Source organism: Lissotriton helveticus, chromosome 8 (assembly GCF_964261635.1).
Source record: "Lissotriton helveticus chromosome 8, aLisHel1.1, whole genome shotgun sequence".
NCBI classification, from domain to species: domain Eukaryota; kingdom Metazoa; phylum Chordata; class Amphibia; order Caudata; family Salamandridae; genus Lissotriton; species Lissotriton helveticus.
Window position 1 is genome coordinate 304,167,575 of NC_136069.1, and position 15,421 is coordinate 304,182,995.

The following is a 15,421-nucleotide window of genomic DNA, read 5'->3' on the forward strand; positions in this document are numbered from 1 at the left end:
TTGCTCCTAGGAATTGCAGAGTACAAGTCGGAAGAAAACATGATTTTTCTTTGTTTATCCGAAGGCCTAATTTGTGGAAGAGATCTGTGCACATCCGAAGGGATCTCTGTGTTGCCTGAAACGATGGTCCTTTTATTAACCAGTCGTCCAGATATGGAAACACCTGGAGACTTTGTTGCCTTAAATGCGCCGCTATTGGAGCCATGCATTTTGTGAATATTCTGGGGGCAGACTTCAGGCCGAAAGGCAAAACTCTGAACTGGTAATGGCGCCCCGCCACCATGAATCGCAGATACTTCTTGTGTTTTTTGTGTATCGGAATGTGGAAGTATGCGTCCAACAGGTCTAGAGAGACCATGTAGTCTCCCTTGCGGAGCAGTAGAAGAATTTCCTGCAAGGACAGCATACGGAAAGAAATTTTCTTTATGTATGTGTTCAGATCTCTGAGATCCAGTACCTGCCTCCATTTTGATGATTGCTTTTTCCTTATAAGGAAGAAGTGTGAATAAAACCCTGTTCCTCGCTGGTCTGATGGGACTTCCTCTATCGCTCCTTTCAGAATGAGTGATGAGATCTCTGCTTTGAGAGCTGCCGTATGTTGATGAACTCTGCAGAGAGGAGGACGATCTGGAGGCCTTTGCGAAAATTCCAGGGTGTGACCCTGTGTAATGATGTCTAATACCCATCTGTCCGATGTTATGGACTGCCAATGCGGAAGAAACTGAGAGAGGTAGTGGAACTGGTCGATCTGAAGAGGAATTGGAGGCGCCTGATAAATATCACTGTCTGCGACCAGAGTCTTGTTTCCCTCTGGCGGCGGACTTTCTTCTTCCTTGTTGTTGGAAAGAAGAGTTCGAGGACCGGTATTGTTGGTTGGAGGAGTATTGGCGGTATCCCTGTTGGTTGTAAGGTTGGTACCGATTTGATTGGTAAGAGGAACGTTGCTGTTGAAAGCGTCCTCTGGATCCTCGTCCACGAAAGGACTGATAACGACCTTGCTGTAAAGATCCCAAGGATCTAGCAGTATCAGTATCTGCTTTTATCCCTTGTAACGTTTCATCAATCTGTTTACCGAAGAGGCTTTCGCCATCGAATGGCATGTCCAATATTTTAGCCTGGACCTCCGGCCGAAAGGACGTAGCCTTGAGCCATCCTTGTCTCCGTAGGGTTACCGCTCCTGCCATCTGGCGGAAAGCTATAGACACTATGTCCATTGCCAAGTCTATGGACTCCGACGCCGCTCTAGCCCCATCCTGCAGGATGGTATTCGCCTCCTCTTTCTTGTCCTCCGGAAGGTGCGACAGTAATGGAGCGATGTCAGACCACATCTGTCTATTGAATCGGCTCAGAAGGGCCATCGCGTTGGTAGCCTTGATGGAAGCTGCTGCCATGACTGCAAAACGTTTACCTATGCCGTCCATCTTCTTGCCCTCCTTATCGGGGGGCACCAGACATGTTGCCATAGGGTTCTTGGAGCGCTTTTGCGCTGCTTGAGTTACAACTGAGTCCGGTCGAGGATGACCAATAAGACATGCTGGAGCCTTCTCTACAGCACGATACTTTTTGTCCAGCTTGGGTATGGATGCTGGGACTGATGCAGGATTCTTCATTAGTTTGAGCCCTTCATCCCATATATGTTCAATAATAGGAATGGCTCTTACCGACTTCCTGGAGGACTCCTTGAAATCATAAAGGAAGCATTCGCTTTCCTTGATTGGCATATCCAGCTTAAATCTCTTTGCCGCTTTTCCCATCAAATCATGAAAGCTTGCTATGTCCTCTGGAGGAGAGCTTGACTGAGGCAAAGGTGAAGCCGGGGACGTTGGAGCAATATATTGATCCCACTCATCTCCAACTTCCTCATCCTGAGGAAGTTCCCCTTCCTCCTCTTGATCATCCTGATCTGAATCATTTAAGTCATCACGAATTGTAATAACGTTTTGGACCTCCTTCTGAAGAGGAGGAGGCGGCGGCTGAGCCAGTGGTATTTCCTTTGCAGGTTGAGATATTTTTCCAGTGGCCGCAGGAGCATTATCTTCAGGAAAGCGACGATAATAGCTATCAATCATGCTTCTAAGGTCCGATATTAAAGACATAGGCACCGACATGGCCTCTTCCCGCACAGGCGTATCCACTTCTTCTTCATCATCATAGTGGTAGGCCTGGTGAAATGACTCGTATCTCATCTGGCCTTTGACCGGCCGCTCCGTAAAAGAGAAGTGTTCCTGTGCCCCCTGGTGGTCTTCCTCCTCGGAATCCTGATGTTTAATATGGAGTTGCGAAGGACTGTAAGCAACACCAACAGAACCTTCCTCCTCTGATTCCTGACAGTCCAGAATGGTAGAGGGCAGCAAGGGTGAAATTTTGGGCGTAGAAAATTCACCTTTTTTGCTCGTCAACGCTCCCGTCGACGGAGCAATGCTCTTTATAGAAATATATGTTGATGTTATTCTTGTTGGAGATGGCATCGCCAACGATTTTTTCATCGTCGACGGGGCCGTCGACGGGACCGTCGACGGGACAATCATTCGCATCGTCGGCGGGATACTCGTCGACGAAGATCTTGCCGTCGACGAAGGTCTGGCACTCACCGTCGACGGAGTCGTCGTCGTCATCGTCGTCGACGAAGCTGTCGTCGTCGAGATTGTCGTCGTCGTCGTCGTTGACGAGACGGTCGTCGTCGAGGTCGTCGACGGCCTCGTCGACGGTCTGACTGGAATCTCAGTAGATTTCGTCGACGGAAGCGACGACGGAGCCTTCTTTTCTGAGGAAGGCTTGAGAGGAGTTGGAGGGAGTGAAGTAGAAGGTTCACCTTCCTTAGATCTTCCTGATTTTTGTTTCTTCACCTCACCCTTTTCCTCAGAGGACCCTCTTTTCAATTTCTTAGAGGTGTGTCCCTTGGCTTCTCCCTCAGACTCCGAGTCATGAGTTTTCCTTTTCTGAAGCCATAACAAGAGGCGCGCTTCTCTATCCTTCAGTGTTTTAGCAGAGAAGGTCCGGCAATATTTGCAGTCCTTAGGAATATGCTTAGGGTACAAACAGTACAAGCATTCCTTGTGAGGATCTTCAGAATACAGTCTGGCCTTGCCACAGGACCTGCAAGCTCTGAAAAGGCTCTTCTTGGAGTTTTCAGACATATTGAAAGAAATCAAGTTTGATAATAAAGAACAGTACCTGACTTCCAACTGTGAAAGGTCAAAAGTTCAGTGAAGAGAGAATAAACTGAGCAGAGCTCAGGGAGACTCCTTCTCACACGAAGGCGGTTGGAAATCTGAGGTATGGTGGCTCTGCTGGGAATGGTGTAGGCTGGTGCTGGCTGCTGATTGGCTGTAGTTTGGGCCACATAATGAGGAGGAGAGGTTACCTAGTGGTTTCACTACTCTATGGCTTCCAGGCAGTTTTTTCTTCTACTGCTATGGTTATTATATACCGGGAGACTCCCACCATGACGACGGGGAAGATACAAGCATGTGAATCTATGAAAGATTGAATACTGGAGAACTTACAAATCGGAGGTATAAAGACCGGACATATGTTTTACTCATGAACTTTTTTGTAGTAAAACACTTATTTCCTGCACTTGTCCCTTTTGATTACAAAACCATTGACCAACATATCGCAAACTGATAAGACCTACCTCAACATCCATGACATTTTAATGCATTCTTCTGGCACTACTTTAAGCGGAGGTGATCCAAAATATATGAACACATGAAATAAAGTGTCTCACAGTAGTTCGAAGGATGTTTCAAGTACGCAAAGAGGTCAATTACCATACAGACGGAAGGCAGTAGCTAATTGCCATTCTAAGGTGACGGAATATAGAAATGAGCACCAGTATCTTTTTTTACGTACAGTTACAATATTAATTCGTTATGAAGTTAAGTACAACACTGGCCCCCAACCCTTTCCTTCAAAATGATCTGCCTAGCATGAATTCCTTTTACCAGTAACGACAGAGCGAGGAGAGCAGTCGTGCAGCTTAGGAAGACCAGGTAGCCACCTTTACTTCAGACAGTGTGTGGGATCTGGTGCACTGGCTGGCAGCACACCAAGTCTGTTGGAAGTAGCAGGATAGCCCTGTTTCCCGACTACCAGGCACACACAGCACTTAGGCGAGTGAGCTGCTTCTTTCCTCAGGTTGTCTGAGGAAAAGCAAGAACTTCTTCCCTGTGGGTGGTTAGGCCTGTGAGCATGCGGATGTTATCTACCAGTCACCCCAAACTGGAATTAAAGATCAGTGGCATCATTTTTCCTAACAGAGGGTCTAATGAATGCAACTATTATACGTGGAATAAAGTATAGTTTGTTGTACATTAAAAGGATGTAGCAAGTCATCAAGGAGTTCCATGACCATATAGGGGAAAGAGGCCGAAGGCAGAGTTCCTTTATAAGTCCAAGGAACTCCAAGGTGACTTGTAATATCCTTGCAATGTATAGCAGAGTTTTGTTTAAGTCTTTATAGTACATTGTCACTCCATCAGCCGCCCCACAAACTGCTTAAATACTTGTAGTGCTCGTTCATATTCACTGCAGTCTCAAAGTGAAAGCAGAATCTGCACAGCAAAATTAAACCTATCGGAAAGCAGTATTTTGCCAAAAGATATTAGGATCAGTTTCACGTCAATCAGATTACAAAATTCTGTGGCTCAGATTGTGTTGACACATGCGAGATTCTAGTTTTCCTGTCATGACCTATAGTGTGGATAAAAAAAAAAACATGCTGCCATAAATATCTAATTTCTGCTTAATAAACCACAGCTGGAATTATGCTCTGTGACCTATCTTTCATCTTTGCTGCTATCTCTGGCAGCAGGTATTGTGTTGTGACCTGTACTAACTTACTACTTACTGTTGGAGCAAAGGTGTTGGGGGACATGCTTTACTTCACATAAACTTCATATTAAGGGCGACTAGCATACCACTATGGAAACCTTACCCTCCATCAATGTTGCGAGGGGTGCCCTACATTTTCCAGTGGCTACAAAGAGGGAACGCACCACGGAGAAAAAGTAGCATCACTGGAGGGTCCATCCTTATGGTGCATATAATATTTCTATGTCACTCCTAGGGAGAGTGGGTATATTAAAACTGTCCTTTGTAGAGAGAACACACAATCATTCTGCTAATAATGCCAGTTTAGTTACCCTTCTACAGATGTAATATAAACAATAAAAGGAAGTCTTGAGCATTAACAACTCAAAAAATAACTATGCAAAGGCTGAAAGTGATTTTAAAGGCCAAACACAGCACTCTATTCATATTAAGAGTCAGAATAAAGAGATGAAGGGAACTTATTAATGAGCATGTCCTTCAAAAGAATATTGCCATCTTAAAAACGTTGGCTTCGTCCTGGCAAATGGAACAAGCTGCAACATATTCAAACACAGTAGAAACATAAATCTCTTCTTGAGCCAAAGAAAACAGTTACATGTGATACTGGAAAGGTCGTGATCTAGTAAAGCAGACAAGCATAACATACTGCACCATCACGATCATAGGATTATCGCATATAATTCTGCTCGGCCTTTCGGATGCAAGAGCTTTAGTAGTGGATCAGGAGCCAAATCTTCAGCTGTAAGCAAGCAGAAGTTTCTACAGACTGTCGAGCAATCAGCTGCCTTTTACACAAATCGGGGGGAGTGGAACACTAGACGCATCTAAAACTTTCTATGACTGAGATTTAGTAGGTGCAGATCCTCTTTTAGCAGCTCCAGGACTTCAAGATCAAGGATCTTTTTAGCCTCCTGAGGTACACCTGAACGAAAGCAACTGAAAGTAATATCAATACCAGACTAGGCAACTAATCAAACTAATTCACTCCTGGGGAACCTAAGACCAAAAAGGGAGACTTTTTTGTTAGTGTGTGTAAATTATGTCCACTCAAGGAAACCCTCTCACTATGAAATGCGGTTCATGAGTAGGTGCTTACTACAATAAATGAATTTCTACTTTCGTAAATCAACATACAGTGTAAGTAGATATGCCATGAGGAATTGACAGAGGTCAGAATGATTGTACTGCCTACATAAGCTGAGCAAACCACACCCTCTGGGTCTGTTCAGAATATTTATGGCAGTGGTATTGTTTGTACTAGAATCTTCTCAAGACCACTTACATTAGGAATATTACCGTTTCTGGTCTGCTGCTGGAGATCTAGTATCGCTTTTGAGAAGACGATCATCATCTATTACACTGGCTGGATATAGATCCCACTAAGCCCCGAGAGAATACAGAATGGATGGCAGCAACAGCATCACATGTGGGGCAAGTAAGAGATACAGTCCTAAAACTGGAAGGAAAATAATTGCCTGAAGACATTACAAACATAAAAGGAACACTGTAATTATGTTTGAGACTAGCTTTGCAGACGGGAAGGCGCAGCCCAAATTTTGTCAAACATTGCTTGTGCAAACTATAACCTTTTAGTGAGATCAGAAAGGATTTTCTTTCACTGACTGAAAATACCAACCTGTGCAGAAGACAACGCTGCTTGAAGGAAAAGCAAGGATTCTTCTTCAGTGACTATCTTTATAAGTCAGCCATCCTGGTAGGTTCAAACCCACACTTTTTGAAGGCTACCACTTGTACCTACACAAACAGAGACACTGAAATAAGGCTTAATAGCAAGAGTCTGGACTGGAACTGTTGAACTTCCACCTGAAACTGCATAAAATTGTCAGAATATGGAAATATATATCCTCGAGGTCTGTTTACAGAAATGTCGATTGTAATGCCCCAAACCCTGCACCAAACTCGCCATCCATTATTTGTACTTTTTTTTAGTCAGTTGGGCTTATTGTAAATCTAAAAAATGGTAATGCTGCCTATGATTCATTTTTGGAACCACAACCGTTATGGTACAAAACCATGTATCGTCATACATTTCAATACACTATTTTCATTGCACTTTTGTTTTAGTTTACAGTGCCTCTTCCATAAATACTTTTTGCTGCAGTCAGATAGAAATGAAGGAGGGTCTGGGCTAAATCTCCTAAAGACACAACTGTTTCACTTATGTCTACAGTGTTCACAAGCCCCATTCGTTGATGAAAACTACACTCTTCTCACCACTTGAGTAATTTGGGGGACAAAAGCATCCAAGAAGCATCTGTGTACCCTACAATCGCAGCCACAGCCTGACAAAATACAGCAAATGTGCCACTTTCTTCAATATTATTTAATGCTGCTTTTGATGTTGCATAGAACACACAAGGCTTAATGGACCTTGAGGGTATATGGGCCTGTTTGACTGAGACAAGAGAAACAAGTTCTTTACATCTGAAAACACCCCCAGGTGCGTTTATCTTGAATGTTTTATTTTAAAAGCATACTCAAATGTATCATTATAAATAGTGAAAGCGTTGGAAAAGCATACGCAATAATTTCAATTGCACATCCGGGTAAAATAGTCTGACAAGCGCAACCAAGGAAGAGTTTGCATGGATAGATTTCATCACTGCCAGGCTCAGTTTCTACAGCGTCTAAACTTGAAAGGTCCAGGAAAACTGGTTCCTTCGGAGGATGTGTTTAGCAAAACACCAATAATCGTTTTATCACAAGCAGAGGAAAATAATAACTACAACCTTGTTTGAGATGTCCCATCAGACTGAGCAATAGGTAAAGGACTGATTCCTCGACCTTAGGTTGCACAGACAACAAGGCAGTATGCTATAATCAGTAGTGCAAAGCTCAATGTCAGGAAACCGGTCTATAGTTCGGAAAAAAGCAACATTAAACATTATGTAAATGAAGAGGGCTACTCTCAGGTATCTAACATAAGCTCTTTAAAGGCAGCAGATTAACACATGTATGGTAAGTAGATATGAAATCTCCTAATAAACTGTTAATGTTTCCTTACACAAAACAATTTGCCCTTTAGATCTCTTTAGACCGCAGACATGCTCATTAGAAACTGCTCGTTAAGGGGAGATATAGCCAGTGTATTCTTCTAAGCAGTAATATGAACCATCATACTGAACAGGTTCTGGTGAAATGTACTTTCCATAGTATCTTGAAGGCCATGTGTATAATCAGAGGGTCAATTCTGCCATTAGGGTAAAACCTTCTCAAAATGTCTGTCATAGTAAAATAAAGACTTATTTCTCCAATATCATACAGATCCATTTGGTCTGAAGTTGAAATTAACATAACATACTTATTAAAATGTAATGTGTAGCACTTTGAGAGCCTGAGACTGCGTAGCAGCGGGTACAAAAAATGCCCTAACTTAGTGGTATAAGCAGGTTACTTCTGTGAATCTTTCACCTATGAAGGTGGATCTCACTGGAAAAAGCAAATGCACCATTACGCGGAGCAAGGAAGGAGTCTTAAAGTAGTCAGGAGACAAAAAGGGCAAAGTGGTAACATGCAAACACCTTGGGTTTTGGGTATCAACATTAACAGGAACATAACTGTGTATTCCATACATTATCTGATGTATGCCGGTTCCTGTTGCAAAAAAAAATTGTGTAGCTGTAATTTTCCCCAGATTTTTTTTCCAGAATTACACTGTCAAATCGGACACTACTCTACAATGTATTTGTAATATTGGCACAGTATTGCTTTGTGACTGTGTTCAGAGATACTCAGGAAACAGATTTTAAGGTCTCTGGTATAAGCATTCTCCTGATAATGACAGAAGGTGGTTTCAAATTGGTGCAAATCCAAAAAGTCTAAGTCGGAATTCCAGAATGAATGTTTAAAAAATAAAATGTTGGCAAATACAGCTTTGGTGTCAACGTCTATTAGTTACAAAGGTTTCACGAAAGGATTTTTAGAGTGAATTAATTAAAAGGGTGTTTTCTATCACATTAAACTTTAATTTCAGTTAGCAGACAACTGAACATAGTTAGGTAAATGTTACTAAGAAGAGTAAATAAAATGATTTTAAGTACATCTTAAATGAGGTGTTGAATGCCCTATGACAAGAAAACTTTAGAAAACACTATGGAAAATGTGACATTTTCTGTTTAAACTTATTATTTTTTTAACATTCAAAGCCTGCTTTCAATTTCTAACATTAAAGAAAACAATTATCAAGCATAAATATAAAACAAATACAAACAAAATAAGTAACAAAATGAGAGCCAAGCAGAATCTCAATAGCACTCAATTTTTTTATTTATTTATGGAGGCTGTGTGGAAGGTCCTGTATTTTGCTTTTTTCCAGATCTTTTGTTGTGCATTGTGTTTAATCTATTGTGTGGGTAATCTAGTATTGCTCCTATTCAATAGAAGGGCCTTTATTCTTTTTCTGTTGAAAACATTTTATAATGAAAAGGGGGGTTTACAATGTTTACGTAAAGGGTTCCATTTCTAAGCATGATCGACCAATTTACGATTTGTACATTCTGTTATAAACATAGACATAAAGGCAATCCATTGAGAATTTAAATTTGTAAGCACTTTTTAAAAATGCCAGTTTTTAAAAGTAATACTAGTAAAGTATATGAACTGTACGTTGGCAAAGTTGTAACAACTTCAACAAAGTTTTTTTCTTCTGAAAATGGCAATAGCAGTACGTTTCTCCATGCAGATGAGGAGACAGTATCTAAAATAAGGTGTGAAAGTTTACAAATATCAAAGAACCATACTAATGAAACCACATCTACCATAAGACTAAAAGCTACTGTCTCATAACACTTAGGGGGCTTTAAAGAAACAAGGAAATAAAGCTCAATAAGGAATCACCCCAGTGTTACTTTTAGAGGAGTCAATTTCTCCACAGGCGTATCAGATATCAATCGGGGAAAACCAAGAGTAAACCAATCTACTGCATAGCACTTAGTTATAGGGTAAATTTTAATAACGGAAAGCTAACTTTAAATTAAAACAAAGAAATCATATTAAATCTTCATAAATATGCATGCACCATAGGGATATATATATATATATATTTTTAAATGTAACTGAAAACAGTTATATCGACAGAATGATGAGCCCCTTTCCTGAAAGGATTGTGGTACATGTAAGAGCCATCACAAATAGGGATCGCTAATGTCTGTAACAGTCTCATTTGAATAGAATATGCTGCAGTGCTTAAGAGTAACTGCAACAGAAAAAATACAAAGCAACCCCTAAACATGTTAGAGATTTCGACTTAAGGTGGTTACAATATTGACAAGATTCAGAATGCAGAAGTTGATGTGTAAGAATGCTACTTTTTTCCCCAATGATAATGGACGTTAATTTGTCTAATATAGTTTCTGAAGTACATCTGGCCTAGGACAATTTCTATATTAAGTAAATCAATCTAGATGTCACATTGATAAGAAACATATATATATATATATATATATATATATATATATATATATATATATATATATATGTATGTATTCATTGACAAAATGAACAGCTAATCTCACTAATAAACACAGCATTTCTACATATACAATTTTTTTTTTTTAGCGGTCTTAAGGAATTTGCATCTCATCACTATACATACAAAAATTAGAAATTCAATGCTAAATCAGTCTATGCCCCCAACTTTTATTCTTATATCTGCGTGTACCACCCTGAATCGCAATACCTTTATCCAAAACATTTTGTTTTGACTTCAAAGTGACTATTTATGGTCAAGTTTTCTAGAGACTACTCATTGTCCGGTTTCCCTTGTATTTTCCAGCCAGTGAGTGGTGGATCTGTGATCCATGCAATCAGTCAATCTAGATATTTAAGACAGCATTACAAAACGTAGGTTTCTTTAATCATGCCACCAGGTTTAGGCATCCTTAAACGTGGCCATCAGCCTAAATCTGTGCTTTCACTGACCTGAAATCTGGCACCATAGGGCATCTATGTGATGGCTGTTTAGTGGTGGTTCGCAAGTTCTTGATCCGCGCTAGACTTGTTAGGGATTAACCAAACTATGTCAACCGTTTCAAGTTAGAATTACCCAATGTACATTTATCTCATGTGAATACCCTGATGACCTAACAATGATTCAGAAGTATCAGAAAAAGAGACACTTCCTTCATCTGGGTGTTTCAAAATCATCAAATCATGCAACCAAATTAATAAATGCAGCGTTTGTCTCAATCCTATTTAGTAGTGTTGTATAAAGCAAAAAGAACGATTGATTGACAGAATGCAGAACAATGTCATACATTCACCCAGTAGAGATCTGGGCATAAATCCATCGTTTTTTTGCTCACCATGCCATACCAGTTTGGACTCAGCCATATGCAAATCAGTCTTGACCCTGCGCCCAATGTGAACAGTCAAGCCCAAACTGCCAGGCCAGGTCCTCCCTGGACTGGAAACAAGCATCCTAGGACCGGGTTTGGGCTTTCAGCCCTCATCAGCCAGGATAGCTTGACTACAGTGGCATGGAGAGCACAGGACCCACATCTGGGCATACCCGTCCTACTCGGAGTGACAAATGCAAAAAGAAAAATTGATGGACAGAATGCAGAACAATGTCATACATTCACCCCAGTACAGATATCTGGATCTAAATCCATAGTTTTCTTTGCTCCCCATGCCATTCCAGTTTGGACCCAGCCATATTCAAATCAGTCTTGACCCTGCTGCGTCTGAACTGGGGTGGCAAAGTGAGCTTAAGAATGATGATTGATTCAACCCAGATTTGTGACTGGGGGTGAGTGTCTGAAAAGTTCCAGAACTCCATCCATCATCCCCTTGTGTTTGCTTCGTTCGCCCTAAGCTGGCAGGGTATGCCCACACCTGGGTCCCTTGCTTACTTTGCCACTGGATTCAAGGTAGCCTGGCTGATGAAGGGTGTTACCCAGAAACCGGTCCCAGGACGCTTGTTTCCGGTCCAGTGAAGACATGGCCTGGCAATTCGGGCTGGACTGTTCCCATGAGGCACAGGGTCAAGACTGATTTCCATATAGCTTAGTCTGAACTGGGGTGGCAAAGTGAGCTAAAGAATGATGATTGATTCAACCCAGATTTGTGACTGGGGGAAGAGTGTCTGAAAAGTTTCAGCACTCCGTCCATCATCCCCTTGTGTTTGCTTTGTTCGCCCTAAGCTGGCAGGCTATTTCCGGACATGGGTTGCTTGCTTACTTTGCCACTGGATTCAAGCTAGCCTGGCTGATGAAGGGTGTTACCCAGAAACCGGTCCCAGGACGCTTGTTTCAGGTCCAGTGAAGACATGGCCTTGCAGTTCGGGCTGGACTGTTCCCATGAGGCACAGGGTCAAGACTGATTTGCATATAGCTGAGTCCGAATTGGGGTGGCAAAGTGAGCTAAAGAAGGATGATGAATTCAACCCAGATCTGTGACGGGGGATGAGTGTCTGAAAAGTTTCAGCACTCCGTCCATCATCCCCTTGTGTTGTATAAAGCAAACTTACCCTCCCGCCCCCACCTAAAATGTTCTGATCAGGTTGGGTAGAGGACTAGCTGTGTCCACTGATATTACAAACCTTAGCTTTTTTTCCCTTCATCAGAATGGAAAACGTGGTTGTAGATGGCTGAGCAGTGCTAATATGAAGCTAATGTCTGAAATGTCCATTGCGCTGTTAATTACTGTCAGATGGAAATACACACTGGGGTGGCAAAGTTAGCTAAAGAAGGATGATGGATTCAACCCAGATCTGTGACTGGGGATGAGTGTCTGAAAAGTTTCAGCACTCCGTCCATCATCCCCTTGTGTTGTATAAAGCAAACTGACCATCCCGCCCCCCACCTAAAATGTTCTGATCAGGTTGGGTAGAGGACTAGCTGTGTCCACTGAAATTACAATCCTTAGCTTTTTTTACCTTCATCAGAATGGAAAACGTGGGTGTAGATGGCTGAGCAGTGCTAATATGAAGCTAATGTCTGAAATGTCCATTGCGCTGTTAATTATTGTCAGATAGAATTATTGTCAGATGGAAATATACATCCGAAATGCCACTAATACGGTTGCATGATACCTCATCCATCAACCCATCTGCTTTGAGGGGAGAAACTATATAAAGTTGTAACAACTCTTTGCCAATCAATCATAAATTGAGAGGACAATCACAACACTACAGGCCTGAATGAAAATAATCATCGTAGCATTTCATTTCAAAAGATGTTTAGGAGCTTCACCTCTATGTGAGTGGGGCTATATGTGTGAATGAGGGTTTTTTAGAGTGATGGGTGGGTATTATAATCACTGAGTGAGGCTTGGTTCACTCAAATGCATTTGGAAACCGTAAGCTCCCTTTTAGTTTTGTGATTGGAAACGTCAAAGCGAAGTGGCTATTTCTCCAACAAAACAGAGATGTAGTTAATTATTTGTAGGAAAATTCCTCTTTTTGCATGATCACCCCTATTTTCTTGGGCTGGTGATGTTGGGTTGTTGACTCTGCACTGGAGCTCTGCTAAACAGGCCCCAGTGCATGTGTTCTGATTCCCAAAACAAGTTGAAATAGGCTACACTCCTAACTGGCATATTTAACTTACCTATAAATCCCTAGTATATGGCACACAGTGCCCTGAAAGATAAATGTCGATAGTGGGCTGCAGCACACATTGGGCCACCACTAGAGAAAAGGTGCAAAACATGAATGCAGGCCTGCCACCAGTAAACTGGCTTGCAGGCTTAAACTACAAATTAGAACTGTTAAAATAACCCCTTTTTACAGACCTAACCCCTCCTTTTAAATATTAAAAAGTCACTCAAAAGTAGGCCTAAATGCAATAGAAGGAAGGGTGCATGGTGATTAAAATCAGGACATTAAAGGTTTAATATAAAACATGCCCTTATCGGGACAAGGCCCCAAAAGCTATTTCCTGTAGCAGGGTTAGCTGTTCCATAGGAAAGCATTTAAGTATACTATTACAATTAAATAATGTTATATTTGCTTAGAAACAAGCTACAAAGTGCATTCCTGGATTTTTAGAATATTTATTACAAGCCATATCCAAGGGTAAAGTCCTATTTCTAACCATTATTTTACAAAAGGTACTTTTAAAATCGCACCTTTTATCTGCCTAAACAAAGGCTCTAAATGCCCAATTGCATGAACAGACACCCCAGAAATAAATAACTCCTCGATGAGGTGAAGTAGCTCCCAGATTGAGACAAAGGCCTTGGTTGTGAGGAGTTGTCCTGTTCCTCTGACAGGATGACCATCTGGGCAATATCCAGGAACTTAACTTCAAAGAGACCTACCCAGTAGCAGATCGATGTAGCTGAATTAGGTCTGCCCCCTTTCTTTGTCCCACTAACTAGTAAAGCTCCAATCCCAGGGGTAAAGTAACTGTCCCCATAACCAGTATTTAGTGACGACAGAGGAGGGAATGCTAATTTCCCTGAATAAATCTTTATAGTGGGCACCGGAGCTCTGCACAGGTAAAGAAAGGTTCTGAGAGGGGCAGTGTACCATTGTTTGTAGTAGGGCATACAGGAACTGCTGCAAAAGTGGGTAGTGTCAGCCTTGAGAACTTTTTCCATATTGTTTAGGGAGAAACCAAAACTCAACCCCACAGGCTAGTCCCAGGCATAATGTAGGACCCCAGGGCAACCTCTTCAGAACCTTACTGGACTTATGGAAGACTGGGTTATCCTCAGAGGTCTCAACATCAGGTGCAGTACTTTTTCTAAGAGCTGGACCTGCTCCCCTTGCACCCAGGATAGAGAAGTAGACTTGAAGGGTCTTAAGCTATTGTTAAGCTACTGGGACGCAAAAGCTGCAAAAAGCCCTTCCTGGACTAGTCTCAACTGGGCTTGCCCTGGACCCTCTGGTAGCTTCCCTTGGGGTGAGTCCTGCCACCCTCAAGTGCTGTTCCTGTGGTACTGGAACCCTTGCCTGCTATCAGATTGTTCTCCTCCTGCCTAACCCTAAACATTTGGACTTGGAAACGTTTTGGCAACTTTTCTTCAAGAGAACCGACATAGGACTGGGACTGATCTACCTGCCAGCCGATATGCCAAGGGTGCACTGATCTACCTGCCAGCCGATATGCCAAGGGTGCATCGCCAGTGAGATTGGAATTCCCGCAGAACCCACTACGTTTGTCACCCTGATCGGCATCGAATCTGCATCTGGCATTAACCCCTTCCTCAGCCCCAGCGTGCAGCGCTGCTCCGCTGAGGGAATTCAGAGCTCCAGAGACAAAGACCTACCACCAACAACTTCACTGTGACATTTTCTGCATGAATCGTGAACTTCTTCTCTGAGCCTTCCCACTTTCGTCTATGACCACATCGGGATCCTGTCCTCCTGCAATCCTTCAACATCAAACCCTTCTTCTGCTTCAAAGTGCTGCATTCAACGCTACTGACCCCATCAACATTCAGAACTGTTTCTAAGAAAAGGTATCTCTTTGACTGGTACAAAAACAATCCCTGTATCTGAAAGGTGAATTACTGCAGGCAGCCCTGGTCTGGCATGATCTATAGTCCGTGACTGGATCTTTGCACGTTGTAGTGTCATTTTCATTTAAAAACTTTAATTTATATCTCCCGTCCCATT

At 42.1% G+C, this 15,421-nt stretch overlaps 1 long non-coding RNA gene across 4 annotated transcripts in view; it reads right to left on the reverse strand.

Annotated features, from left to right (window-relative positions):
• Nucleotides 1–15,421, reverse strand: part of LOC144772629 (uncharacterized) — a 143,844-nt gene that overhangs the window by 115,032 nt on the left and 13,391 nt on the right. Inside the window, exons 1-2 of one of the 4 annotated variants that reach the window (XR_013599816.1) lie at nt 6,473–10,214; nt 6,133–6,292 (exon numbers count right to left, since the gene is read on the reverse strand). This is a non-coding gene — a long non-coding RNA (uncharacterized LOC144772629). Of the gene's footprint in view, nt 1–6,118; nt 6,293–6,472; nt 10,215–15,421 lie in introns of those variants that run through there. The other 3 variants (XR_013599815.1, XR_013599814.1, XR_013599813.1) reach the window with 3 other exon arrangements.